General features: G+C 27.2%; 1 protein-coding gene across 5 annotated transcripts in view; it reads left to right on the top strand.

Annotated features, from left to right (window-relative positions):
• Positions 1 to 15951, top strand: part of ITP (ion transport peptide) — a 323605-nt gene that overhangs the window by 287950 nt on the left and 19704 nt on the right. Inside the window, exon 1 of one of the 5 annotated variants that reach the window (XM_075360047.1) lies at positions 4790 to 4810. The exons of the other annotated variants lie outside the window; for them this stretch is intronic. The gene's annotated coding sequence lies outside the window, so the exon portion shown is untranslated. Of the gene's footprint in view, positions 1 to 4789; positions 4811 to 15951 lie in introns of those variants that run through there. 5 annotated transcript variants of the gene reach the window in all.

Genomic DNA, 15951 nt, shown 5'->3' with positions numbered 1-15951 from the left:
AATTACAAGATTAGCTACGATCGGTTGAAGGATACGCAGAAAATTATGGTAATATTACTACATTGCAATCTTGATCAAAAGAATTAAGCGAAGAAAGTTGTATAGATTGCTTTACTAGTAGAGCAAATGGGATGAGCAAAACCGGCAAATCGTATATCTGCCGCTGTATCTTGGCAGAACGTAAACGTTTGCGCATATTTCTCGAGCCATTACAACTGTATGTATTCCTCTATTTTGAGTGCCTTGCCGACTTCATCTTTGACCACCCACCTTTTATAAAGTACAGTCCATTTGTTTGTTCATTCAACTTAAACAAGACGGCTGCAATTCAACAAGGCTTGACGGTGTATATAAACTTTACGTACATATGTAGAATACGTACTTGTACATTTACTTAATATTACTTTGAGCCGTAGACGAATCGTAGCCGTAAATTATTCGTATAGCTTTACGAAATTTATTAAACCTTCACTTTACAAAAAAATATTAAATATTTAAAATACCTTGAAACAAATATATACATTCTATTTTTAAATACAGTATTTCAATGACGTTATTTTAAACAAATTTAAGAAAATATACTTATTTTTAAATCTATTTAAAGGATTACAAAATTAAAAATCTCTCTTAATGAAGGAATAATAGATTTACTGAGAAATGTGTTGCTATTATTTTTTACCAGTCAGAAAAAATAAATGAAAAAACTGGTCGATGCAATATTTTTTTTTCTAAATATATAAAATAAATCTTAGAAAACTGTTTAATTATTTCCTTTTAGCTAACGCTACGAGATAAAAAAAATTCAAATAAATTATAAGTTACGTGAAAATTTATCAATTTACTTTATTCTGTTATATTTATAAAATTTCTTTGTCTTATTTTACAGATATTTAGAGATATTTAATCTCTATTTTAAATAATATATCTCATGAAGATTTTACATCTTTGATTTATTTTAGATATTTTTAATTAATTAGCGATTTTGATAATACTTAAAATGAACTAAATAAAAGAAAAACCGATATCTCCGCCTTGGTTAGTTGTAAACAAATAAAATAGCGTGACCTTTAAAAATAAACTACAGTTTTCAATAGTTAAGAAAATTTATTTTACAGCGAAATAATTACCATTATTTCTGATATGTAACAAATTAAATTTTTCATAATGATAGAATCACTCTTCTTAAATTATGGATTTGAAGAAGTTTTATATTAATTAATTATATTTGTGTTAAAAAAAAGTATTTTTTATTACGATTTTTTCATTGAAGTGTTTTGTTTTTGTTTCTTATTTTGGTATCATGCGTTACTTCGGTAAATAACGTACTTATTTAAAAAAACATGTTTTTGTTTATTGCTTTATTTACAATCAGTTTCCTGAAATATTAAACTATAAGTAAATTATACTGTTAGTAATGACGTGAAAGGGAGGCATCCCCGTGATACCCCGTCAGACAATTAAGTACAAATAAAAATATAACTAAGCGTAACAAAGTACAAGAAATTCGAAAATTAAATGTTAGAGTAAAAAAAAGAAGTTAAATGGTAACATAACTTAGCATAGGTGTTGAGAGCAAACCCACCGGGTTGGTCTAGTGGTTAACGCGTCTTCCCAAATCAGCCGATTTGGAAGTCGAGAGTTACAGCGTTCAAGTCCTAGTAAAGCCAGGTATTTTTACATGGATTTGAGTACTAGATCGTGGATACCGGTGTTCTTTGGTGGTTGGGTTTCAATTAACCACACATCTCAGGAATGGTCGAACTGAGAATGTACAAGACTACACTTCATCTACACTCATACACATCATCCTCTGAAGAATTATCTAAACGGTAGTTACCGGAGGCTAAACAGGAAAAAGAAAAGAAAGGTGTTGAGAGCAATAAAATTAAACGGTTAACAAAATAGAACAAGCAACTGAGCGTAAAAAAATTGTCACAAGTCATACATGAGAAAAAAAATCTGTGAACACCACATGACTTCCATGTACGCTTATTAGATAACATATACACGTTTTTTTAAAATGAAAAGTACATAAAATTTTTTTCATCAATAACTTCTGATATCTTTTCATTTTTTAAAAACTTGTTTTACAATCAGAGGTTAATAATTATTAACACATCAATATATTTAAATTAAAAATAAAAATTAAAAAATGAGGTGAAGTCGGATTCGAACCGATGTGCCTTCCCCTTGTAAGATCCAAATATTTCATTAATTAAAATTTATTTGACTATAAGTCTGAAACCAATGAAAATAAGTACCACTTATGATATATCGTCGAGAAGTTCTCAATGAGGACTTATTATTGCGGTTAAGAGAAAGTTCAAAATCCAAATGTTTTGTATTTTGGGCATTTTTGAACACTTATGGTCACAGTCCTAAATCCAAAATTTCAATATCCTACGGCTAATCGTTTTTGATTTATGCGAGATACATACGTACAGACGTCACACCGAAACTAGTCAAAATGGATATTTCCGTTGAAATCTGGAAAAAGAAATTTTTCAGGATCATAATACTTCCTTTACTTCGTACAAGGAAGTAAAAACAGAACATAAATTAACACTGGTCGCATATAAGAAACAAATTCAAACTCTTGAAACTTGTCGGTTCATAAAGAACAAAACAAAATAATTTATAAATACTATCAGCAAAAATTTCAGTAACAAAAGGATGATATTCAACGCACAACAGTCTCTAGATCCAATACATACTGCCTCTTTAGTCGTCTCACATCTTCACTATTATTCAAAAGATTAACAGCCTGATAGATTTCGTACGCGTTAGGCTTAAGAACATACTTTGAACTTAGCCGATGGATTTCTTCACGAATATATAGCATTCCTAGGTAATCGTGGATCTCCTTGTTCTTTGCAAACCATGGCGCCTCCCAAATATTTCTCAGCATTTTGTACGGAACCTTTGAATGATGTTAATACTGCTGTTACTCGCCGTACTCCAAAGTTGTATTCCGTAGGCCCATATTGGCTTTAAAAACACCTTGTACAGCAAAAGTTTGTTATTTAACGATAACACGGACTTTCTTCCTAATAACCAGTTCAACCGTCTAAGCTTGATATTTAATTTTTTTAATATGATTTTTCCATGTTCGGACCGCAGTCCAAATAAAGTCCTAGATATCGTACGTTGTCAGATGAGGGATGTGAACTCCATCTAGGTAGACTCGTGAGAAAACTCCTCTCCTCATCGCAGACGTCACATGACTCGACGACTTTGCTGTATTAACTTGTACCTTCCATTTGACTAGCTATTCACCGAGATCTAACTCCGATTGCGGTTTCTCCGACCCTACTGTTGGGTTAACGTCAACCACTGTAATCCCCGTGTCAACAGCATTGGACGCAAGAGTGATATTTTCTGTGCTGAAGATCATTAGATACAATACATAATTTTGTATGTTATAAAACTGTTAACAGTAAAACATAATCGTAAACAAACATAAAAAAGAAATATCTTTTTAAAATAACTGCATTGAATCCGTCTCTTTTATACTTTTTCTTTACATTGTTTGGTAAAAAATAATAAATACAATCGTAAAAGAATAAGACGTGAGAAATCAGTTTTTATGATTTAACTAATAGCAATTTTTTTAAAAAAGAGTGATGTAAATTAAATCACTGTATTTTTTAATAAAAAAAAAGGAAAATAGTAATAATCTTTTTTACATCTTATTACTTCCTTCTTTTTTTTTTCTCTTATTTTTTATTACGAACTGTGTTTCTATTATTGAAGACCCGATTATCTTTTAGTAATACCATGCCAAGGGTACCTAAATAGATACTTATTAAAAAATAGTTCACACTACGAATAGAGAGAAAAAACACAAAGCTCTAGGCTCTCTTTTGAAACATTTTAGTCCAACAGCATTTAACTATTTTTGAAGATGTCTCAACGATTATTACAAAACCTAGATTCGTTTAGGATTATTAAAAATATACTGATGTCATAACAGTTAATATTCTTTACGGAAAGAATGAAAATTTAATTTTTTTTAAATATTTTTTACGGATTAATTTTTTACCAAAAAATATTTTTCTTTATAATTAATAATATTTAATCACGAATAAACTTAACTGCGTAAAAAATTTAAAAAATGTAAATGTATAATATAATAATAATAATAAATAGGACTTTAGAACAATGTCATATCTTTCATAATGTAGGTATTTGATATGTAGGAGTGTCAATTAAAATTCTGGTGCTGAACTATCAGCATGACATCACATATCGTAGTATTGTTTACAATATATTCATAAAAAAACCTGAAGGTAATAATAATATATTAAAAAAGACACTTGAAATATATCATTTATTAATTATTTAATAAAGAATTGTGTATTATAAATAAAATTATTGATACATTTATCGCATATAAACATACTATATGAGTTCAATAGATTCTTCAAACCTACAAAAAATGCTATAGTTACAAAATAAAATAAATATTATTCTTGAAATTTTACATTTACAATGGAGAATTATTTATAGAAGTGAACGCATACGATAAAAATAGAAAACACAAATTTAAAATTATTTTATTTTTATATTAAAAATGAAATACAAAAAAAAATGATTTTTTTTTCGATTTGGCTGATGTTATTTACATTACAACTACGCAAATCATTAATGAATGTGATAATGAGTGTGAAAGCATATGAAGCTATTTTTTAGTATATTATTTATAACATGATCGGGTGTTTATTATAATAGTTTATTTTAAAGAGTTAAAAAAGTTTTAATTAAGTTTCTAAGTTTTAAATTATTTTAATACTTCAGATTTTAAAAAGAGGTAAGATTTTGTTAATTTATTCAGGAAGTTTTATTATTTATTTACACTATCAGTTTTTGTTTTATTGTATAGAATTAATGATTGAAATGGATATTCTGTTTTTCAACAAAAGATGTACATTAATTTGTTATTTATACCATCCTTTTCTTATAGATAGGATATATATAAAATTCAAATGACCCTATTAAGTTGCTTTTTCAGAAAGAAATACTATTCCAATATACAGGCAGATCCTATGGTGAACAAATATGTTAACATATAATAAATATAATGTAGGTACCACTACATTTCAGTAGATTCGGGATGCGCTCCAGTATATTTTTCTCGGGCAAAAAAGGGGAACGGAGAACTACTTCACTCCTCAACTTATCAATTAATCGTGGGATGAAAATATTGTTATTATTTTTATTATTATTATTATTGAAGATAACTAAGAATTACTGGTTGTTTCAGGCCAGTATAACTACAACTATTTGGTTGTAGCACTTAACATTTGTTTATTTTTACATGAAAACCAGTATTAAACACAGATTGCTTATTTTTATTTACGAAAACAATTTATTAATATTTTAGATGCCCTTTGCATCGTGAAAATTTAAAATTATATAAAATATTTATCATCTACAATTTATACTTTGCAACAATTTTTAGATTAAAAATAATAAAATTGATAGAAATTTCTCTTTTTAATATTAAATTATCATTGACTATACATTAAATTTATAATCGATTTGTTCTTATTTAAAAAAAATACATAAATTCTATTAGTATTTTAAATGTAAAGATTGTATATAATCTTATAAAATATAAAGATTTTAAAAAGGGTATATAGCTGAGTTAAGCGTAAGGAAAATGCTTTTTTGTACCTCAAATTACATTACTTATGGTTTCTAACCTAAGAAACTATAAGTAAATGTTAAGCTATAATCAAGTTATAAAAGAATTTCCCTTTAAACACCTATTCTAGACTCAACCGTTAATCAAAGACAACATAAAGTCTAACTAGTAATGAGCTAGAAATCATAATAATGTCCAGTACTACGAATAGAACTACAATACAAAAAAAATAATAGCAATATAGGAAAAAATAAAATTAAAAATATAAATGATCATAAACTTAACATAAATAAATATTTTGAGAAGCACAACTTAAAAAGAGAGGCTTCGACCTGAGTATCACTATTAGGTTTCTCGGTTCAATAATATGGAAAATGAAGTCAAAAATCTTCTTTCTTTTCCACTGAATTAAGAGCTGTACTACTGTAAATCAGTCTACCCGATTGAAATGTGCCCTACAATTTACATTTGATAGCTTCCTCCTGTTCACTATAGTATTATGAACATTATTACTTCCGGTAAACGAGGCTATAAGATGTTTTACAAAGGCTATAGTAATTTATTTTAGTGCATGTAACTTGAATAAAATGTATTTTCTCATTAAAATGAAATAATATAATAAAAGTAAATAAATAAAATTAAAAAAAAAATAGCCAACATAACTTGGTAAATCTTGCTGTTGTTTAAATTTATGAATGTCAGAAACAATGTAATAATAATAATAGTAATAAAAATTGTTGCCAACTTTGTTTTCAGTTTTGCGTGATTGAGAGCGTGTAATTTTTATGAATGACGGTGTACTATATCGTATGATCTAACGATTGTACACTTCAAGCATTTCACAACTAAAACATTTAAAAAAATCTACTTACGTCATTTACTTAATTCATAGAAATAGACTAAATTCTAAGAACTGAAAAATCATCTGCGTTTTTGCCAAACCATCAACGACCTTAATTTTAAAACTAAGGTGCAAATTCACATCGTTTAGTATATTTTAAATAATATATATTTAGTTATACTATTTTAATCGTTTGAAAATACAATCTACTTTTTATGAGAGATATTACAATTTGTAGTAACATTTGGCTCACACTACACTCAGAGGAAACATTTATATATAAATGAGTTGTTAACGCATAGAAATACATTATTATTTTTGTCAGTCTAACAACAACCTTCGAAATTATAATCGTAGAATACAATTGTAGAATATAATTTATTTTATTTTATTGTAAACAGTTTATGGGTAAACGGTAGAACAACACGTAAATACACACCGATCATAATTTTTAAACTATTTTATCGTTTGGATACCTTACATTTAATTTGTATCCATAAATAAAATTACGTAAATCAATAATAATGATAATAATAACTTCCACAAATTTTACGTGACAAGGGTTAAAACGATAGATATGCAAGAGGGTGGGAAAAATAAAATGGTAATTAGCAATCTCTTAAATATTAAAAGACATTAAAAATCTTAAATTAGAATCGTACTAATATTGTGCATTAGAAAGCGCACGTGCACACACATACAGATAACGATAGAAAAGTTGGACTGAATTATCATATGAGATTTTCCTCCCACCATTCTACTTAAACTGACCGCATCGAATGTTTCATTCCGTCACCAATGAACTCCATTCACCAATCTACACCAATCTATATATTTTTTTTTATTTGAAGCAATTTAATAACTGACATGTAGTAAATATAATTTCAAACATTTTAATTTAATTCTAAGTATTTTTTGTTTTAATTAATAATTACTTTTAAAATTGTATTTTAAAAAGGATTGAATAAACAGGATTTTTATTTATATTGTGACAACAGTTTTTCTTGCATATCATTCTACTTGTTTTTACGAAGCGAGTTGTATTAGTGAGCTGTTAACTGTTTTAAGTTTTGTTTAAAAATAAAAGGTAAAATTGAAGGTTTTTTATCAATTAAATAAAAATAAAAATGTGTAATTATTAAGAATAAAAACATTCTTGATATACATGTGTATGCGCTGTATCTAATAGTCCTATATAATGCATTACATTTTGTACGCGAGTTAACTGTCACGAACAGTTATCATAGGTCATACATTTCTAACAGTATCGTTTTATTAAGGAACGTTATAGTTCCATTATATTTTTATAAAGAAATACAATATATTATTACTAAACTAGGTTTGATTCCCAGCTACGCTTATTATTTTTCACAGACTACGTAACTAATCTTCAATTCCATCATAAAATGGTAGTAAAAAAATTGTTTACTGAATTCGGGAATCAATTTATAAGTTGTGAAAAAAATATATTTTTTTAATTAATTAAAAATAGAAACAAAAAGTTATAAAAATACATAAAAAATAAAATACACAATCCGGAGAAGAAAATTACTATTTTATGGTCATTTGTACATAATTAGCGAAAAAAACAGATTCACAAAACACATATTTAACTTTTCTAAGAGTAGGACTATTAAAACTAGCTGGTTTAAAGAAGTAGAGAACGATCTTAGAACTTTAAAAATCTCCAAAGAAACCTGTTTAAATAGAGACCAATTTTGAAAATTAATCAAATGCGTTTCCAGAGAAGAAGGATAAGAGGAGTACTGGAGAAAGTGGGCTTAGGTAGAGAAAAAACAACAGCTTGAAAAAAATGAAAAAATATTGGGAAAACAAAAGAAATTCCAACTATAATGCAAATTTGATCCTTATGGTCCGAACGAAAAAAAAAATAGAAAAAATAAAAATATTACTTACAATTACAAAAGTCTTCTCTTTCAACGTGAACCTTATAATAAGAAATACACAACCGTGTAACCTTCAGAAATTACATTACCTTTCTAATTATAACACTTTTTTTGTTTATTACGTATTTATTCATTTTATTTTCAATCAGCCAGCACTGTATTAATTTCCTGATATCACTTTACAATATTATTTAATGTAAACATTTTTTTTTTATTAACAATTAATAATAATTATTTTTTTCTAAATATTTATTTATAACTATTTTTAGGCACTTGTCTACCAAATATGTGGTTGTATAACTAATATTAATTTAATCATGATAAAATTTATAATTTTTCGTTCGAACAAAAGAAAGAATTATTAAAACCTTGATAAGTTTAATTAACCTTACACCTAATACAATTTATAATTATCAAAGAATTAAATTATTAACTATGTAAAAAAAAAAACTTAAATTTGGCAATATATTAATTAACATGTTAATATCCTAACTAATCTGAAAATATTCCTTAATAATATTTTATAAACGATTAAACTATTGATACTAAATAATACAATCTATTTTTAAACTGGTTTTAAAATACGTATATATAAAAAATTTCCTTAATATTTGCACTCAATAAAGCGAATACGTATATTATGTAATATTTCGTGCAAGGTGAACTGGATATTAAAGAGCTAATATTTTTAATGAATTAAAAAAATACCATATAGGCTACATATATTTATATAAGTATAGTAAATTTAACGTATATGCAATAATATGTGAATATTGTATTATTCCGCAATAGTATTTTATTTAATCATTAGAAAACGTATAATTTATAACTTTTAAAAAATTACGTAATTCATCTTATAAAATATAGTACTTATTTTTAAATCGTATAATAGTATTTAAACTTCTTTTAGATAATAAAATAATTTAAAAATAGTAAATAATATGTCTGACCTTAATACGCTAATTAAAAATAAATAATTCTTAATTGGAGATTGTCGTATAACAACGGCGGTTTCACCACTAAATAGGACTTTATGTTAAGTACTTTTTGTTCGCTTGTAAATTAACCTAGAATATGGTATTACCTGTGTATTAGAGTACCATAATCTTAATTTCTAACAGATTAAAAATAGATTATAAATAAAAAAGATTACCTGTAATTTTGTGATATAAAAAAATTATTATTTTATCATGTAAGATTTAGACGTTTCTATCAAAACACTAACAGTTTTTTACTAATAGAATCATGGTTTACTTATAAATTATTCTATCTATTAATAAATCTACGCACAGAATTAAGTAACTTTTTAAACAATTTACTAAATATAAAAAAATTTGGGGAAGACATAATTTTGTAGCATATAAAATTTATTAACTTGGTAACTCTATCATTATATTTTCTACATCGTTAATTTTTACTTACTACATAATAACGTATATTATTATATTTGTTTTCCTTTTTATTTATTTTTTGGTTTTTTTATTAATTACCCTTACTTCAAGTAAATTATTTAAAAAAAAGCACAACGAAACAAAATTATGGATAAAAGTTAATTTTTTTTATAGCGATTTTACTTCAGTTCTACTCGTATATGCCATATCATTGAATAAAAATTTCATTAAACATGGTATGGATAATTTTTTTCTATAATTATTTGTGAAAATATACTTTAATGATAATGCACTTTTAATTATTACCCGAAACGAAGGTAGTATTTATTCATGGTCTTGATTATCTAGTAATTAAAACTTAACTTTCATCTCTATAAAACTAATGTAGTTTTTGTGAAGTTTTTCTTTTTTATAGCAATGACAACAAAAATAAAAAGAATTTTATTGCTTCTTTTATGTTACATTTCTCTTTGTTATAATTTTACAAAAATAGAATCTCTTTAACAAATCAGCTTCTTTGTGTGGTTTCATCGTATCATGAAAACGGAAGGATATAATTAAAAATTTAATTATTAATTACTTTTAGTCAAGTGACTGATATAAGTAGATTTAAAACAAAAAAATCCTAATTTAGATGAAGAATATCATACGTAATAATATTACTATACATTTACGTAATGATTTTCAAAAGATTTCAAATATTAATTTCCAAATAAATGAATAGAAAAAATAGATTATTTTAAGATGTGGGTCGACTGAGTTAAATAACTAACTTTAAAAGAAATTTAAATACAAAATAAATAATAATTAATTAAAACTTCAAATTTTACTGTTAATAAAAATGAAAATTTGTGGTTCAACGAAAGGTTTTAGCAATAAAACTCCTGTTCTTAAATAAAATAATTGTTATTATTTTAAAATAAATTTTTGTTGGTTTTATAGTGCTAATAAAGATGACAATTTATTAGTATAAAATTAATATAATTAAACGTCTAATATAGGTTTACTATGTTTTTAGATGAATTACTCAATAAAAAATATATTCTCTTGTTAATTTAATTTATAAATTAAGTATACTTGTTAAATTAATTACATACAAACTACGTTTACATTTTATTTCAGCAGAAACGATAAATTCATTAAAAATTTTTTTTTTTTTATTATTTGATTGCTTTTAAACATTTTTTTGGCTTATTTTTGTAACTTTTTTTCAATTGCCTTTATTTGAAATATTGTCTAATATTTATGGCAAAAACATTACGTTCGTTAAATTCACTTTGCAAAACGATGTAGCAAAGCGATAGATTTATAAATTAGTAATATTTTAAAATACATTAACTATAATTTCTACAGCTACAAGGCCAGTTTCCAGTTACAGAGTCAATGTCTTACTAAGTATTTATTTATTTGGTTGAACAGCTTTGTCGTATTTAATACATCTGTAGCTTGGATTATATTTAATATTTATTTTTTTTACTCTGCACTTTTATTTTTATTAAAATCCGTTATGGTTTTTTCTTATTTCTATTTGCGAATTTATTTTCGTTGTAACGATATTTATTTAAGTTAAAAATAAAATTTACCATTATCTACAAATTTAAAGTGTCGATTAAAAGTTTATTATAATTAATAATTTTACCATTTTTATCCCCAGCGATCTTTAAACAATTACAATTTACATAAAACAATATCTATAAGTAAAAAACAATGTTTAAGTGCCATAACAGTGGTTATGATTTTACATGATCTGTATCAGATGCAAGTCACAATCGATATTGCGGCCTTTTTATTTTCTCTGACAGTAATGATATTTATTATAAAATATCATTACTGTCAGAGAAAATAACTCTACTATGTTTTATGATTTTACATGATCTGTATCAGATGCAAGTCACAATCGATATTGCGGCCTATTTTCTCTGACAGTAATGATATTTTATAATAAATATCATTACTGTCAGAGAAAATAACTCTACTATATTTTCAGTTTTTACAATTGTTACAATTATTAGCAAAAGACTAGAATCAGAATTAAAAATTATTAAAGATTTTCCTGCGAGGAATAATGTAAATCCACTGAAATAATTTATGTAGTTTACTATTACCTGGATAAGTACGTAGGAAAGTAAAAAAAAAATGGTACAAGTAGAAAAAATAAAAGTAAAAAAACAATAATAAAAGTAATTTATCCCACGAAATGTGAGTTTAAAAAAATAATATTGTTTGAGCTTTTCTTTCTTTTTCCTGTTTAGCCTCCGGCAACTACCGTTTAGATAATTCTTCAGAGGATGAATGAGGATGATATGTATGAGTGTAAATGAAGTGTAGTCTTGTACATTCTCAGTTCGACCATTCCTGAGATGTGTGGTTAATTGAAACCCAACCACCAAAGAACACCGGTATCCACGATCTAGTATTCAAATCCGTGTAAAAATTGTTTGTTATTGTTGAATGCTGCGACTAATCATTTTCACATAAATTTATTGTATTGTGCTTGTATTGATTTACTACTATCACTTAATTCGCATCGTATTAATTTTTTTTTTTTTTTGAAGTAGTATACCTAAATTTCCTTTAGAACACAGAACTATAAAAAATAATTAATATTTTATACTCTTAAAAATAAGTAATAAATATATAATCTTTTATAAACGAGATTTATTTCATGCGATATACTTTTAGAATCTTTATTTTTAATTTTCTTAATATTAAAATTATTCTTATATAGTTTTTTTTTTTTACTTATTATTTCAATTTCCTGTTAAAATGTGTATACTAAAAACATACCAGCGGTGGTTTTTATATAGATTTGTTTATAAATATAATAAGCAAATAACAAGTATAGGTTGTGTAGCAGCTATTAACTAAGTGTTTAGGTTACAAAAATTACATAAAATTAAGTAAAAATTCATGTAAGAATCACGTGTTTGTGAATAATCTTATAAAACTTGGGTATTATAGCAAAATACTACACAATAAAAAATAAATAAATGTTAAGCGATAGTATACTGCCGCCTCCATAATTAAGATAATAAAATAAAAGAATATGATTTCAACCTTGTATCTCTTTATCGGGACAGAATGTTTAGTATTTTTCTTTACATTCTTTGTTCTAAAATTAGATTAACTCTTAAGTATTTGAAGATCTTCCTACAACGATTTTACCCACCCTTTTGTCGTTCCGAATAAGAATAATTCTATCGGTTTGCCTAAAAAAAAATATACTAACTGATATTCCTTGTTCTAGATCCGCCTCTGTTATACGCCTCTTCGTTAAAAAAGGTTAAATGAAATTTTATGTAAACATATTTTTTATTTTAAATATTTTGCGTCTTAAAAATGAAAGATAGAAATATTTCAAGTACGATATTTTAAGTGAAAGGATCTGTGTACATTATAAGAAGTTCTTTGAAAAACAATTTATGAATTACAACGGTAAAACCTCTCCCCTTTCATCCGGAGCACTTAAAAATTGTAAATACCGATCAAGCTTGCTATATTTCACCAGTTTATAAACAAAAATAAAATACTACATTTGGTGTAAATTAAACTGAAAAAATAATATTTAATTATACTTACCTCATCGTGCAAGTATATACCGTAAATAGAATCTCCGTCTCTCGTTCGGAAGTTCTGAGTTTAAATCCCTACCTGGAAAGGCACTTTTCATATATTACAAAACTCTACATTACATTCTTTCGCCAAATTCATACCCGCAATTGAGAGTAGAACGAATTCTAGCTTAAAAATACCCTAATTACATCAACCCGTGACCAGAAAAAAGGGCTTTTTTTTAACCTCCGGATTCACCGTTAGACATTCTTCAGAGGATGAGATGAACGATTTGTAGCGTGTGTGAAAATGCCATGCCTGACCGGGATTCAAATCCGGGACCTCCGGATGAAAGGCCGAGACGCTACCACTCGCGCCACGGAGGCCGGCCGAAAGAAAAGTTATGAACACATAACATCACATATGCACTAATTACTGTAATATGTAATCAATTATTGGTATAAACAAAAATTATCACTAATTTTAATGTAACTAGCCGGCCCGTCTAGCCAGAATCTGGACCCTCGGGGCAAGTCAGCTCAGGCGAATGCCGGAGCGAAATCAGGGGCTCCTCGGGGCCAAGGGGCCTACCCAAATACTGAAGAGTTGCGGGTGTCCAATTCTGGACACCCGCAGAACTTGCTTTGGTCGCCATTCCCATCTACCTCGAGGGCTCCACCCTCTGGACCCCGTTGTAAATTATCCTCGTGGTATGAGAATAACACTGATAAATAATAATTATAGTATTCGGGTTTTATAGAAACCTGAAAAAGAAACTAAATTACAAAAGATAGAATAGTAACTACGGTAATTAAAGTAAACACACCTCTGATGACGAAAAATTCATAACTTTTGGATTTCTTTACCGTATTGGCAGAAACATAATAATGAAGTAAAAGGATCAATTTATTTTTTTCGTTAATGAATAAATTTAATTCACGATTCTAACCTCCTTATGGGCGAAGAAATAACGAATATTTTTAATATCTTAACCTTCAAGGGAGCTAGGACCTCGGTTGATGGCCTAAAATTTTCCCTGGGATAACACGAATGTGTCCTTCAAAGAAAGTAATCGGTCGGTTGGTTTTCGCATGATGCGATAACAAACGGATAAACATTATACATATGCGTTTCCGAATAACCGTGATCTGTTAGATCGAGAATGTACCTGATGCATGGAAAAGTTACCCTTCCATATACCCAAATATACCCCGTTTGAATTTTGAAAATCGGACGATTGTTTGCAGAGATAAGTGAACCCGATTGTACCTCCCAGAACAGCACCCCAGGGGCACCCCGTTTGTTACCAGTTGATGGTGATAATTGGTCTAGGCTCACACGAGGTGCTCGCATACCTCATCAATCTAACCACACACGCAGTCCCCGTAGAAACCCCGTTATTTTTAAACAATTTTTTTTTAATTTATTTAATATTATTTTATTTAACGTTAATTTAATTTTGTTATTTTTGTTATATTATTCATTCGATTTATTCAAATAGTTCAGTTCAAATCCAACTCACACAGTGATAGAGGACTCACAGTTCATTAATTCAATTCATTAAAATTTGGGCTTCAACCGGCAAATCTCAACTACTATTTACGCACACACACACATATACACACACATATATATATATATACATTTATTTATTGAGATTTTTCGAAATGAAATATATCTATAAACCTTCTCAGTTATGCCAAGAAACATGGGTAAAAATTTGGTTGCGACTGAACGAGTAGTTATTTATCTCAAACAAACGAAAACCCTCTTCCTCTTTATATAGTAGTATAGATAAAACAAAATATTAATTTTAATAACGTCAAAGTTTAATCTTTTTTTTAATATAAAATATTAACTTAAGAATTAAAAATTTTGTAATTTTACGGAAATTCTTCTTTCAGAGTACCTTTCAGAACAAAATATCTTCTTTTACAGTTCTTGCGCAACTGAAAATAAAAATTAGATTTTATTTTATCCGTGTTTCATTTATTTATTATATTTTTACTAAACGTCATTGACAGAAGACAGCTTTTACTTATTTGTATTTTGGTTAGGATTAGGAAGTCAAGATTAATTAGATAGGGAGTTTGACCGTTAGACTTCCGGATATATCTACAGGCTGTCGGATTCCTCTTCACCAGCTTACACCAAAGAAGCATCAATAATTGTACAGGTATTCACATCTTCAGTATAAAAATATGGCAATCTGAATTAACAGAAACCAAAATAGGGAGAGGGAAAAAGGGTCAATGATGCGGTGTAAGAAAGTCCTTCCTCACACCGTACTATACAAGACAAACAACCCTGCTCAGACGTCAATTTCAAATTCCCTTTCTCTTTACAATCATTGATACTGCTACAATCGCTTAGGAGATATTTTAGAATAAGATACATTTTACTATAACAATTTAAATAGGAATTCAAGAACAAACGCAGGTATTACTGGAAATGAAATTAAGTAGCGGGAAGTAATTATTCCCAGGATTGTAAGGCATAACATAGGATTGTAACATAATATCCAGTTAAATTGTAAACCATTTAATGAAACTTAACGGTAGAGTTCAGTTTTTACTGAGATATACGATTTGAATAAAAATTTTTGCAGATTGT

Source organism: Lycorma delicatula, chromosome 3, assembly GCF_047948215.1.
Source record: "Lycorma delicatula isolate Av1 chromosome 3, ASM4794821v1, whole genome shotgun sequence".
NCBI classification, from domain to species: Eukaryota; Metazoa; Arthropoda; class Insecta; order Hemiptera; family Fulgoridae; genus Lycorma; species Lycorma delicatula.
The sequence above is the reverse complement of the archived record's forward strand: the minus strand, read 5'-3'. Positions and strand labels throughout refer to the sequence as shown.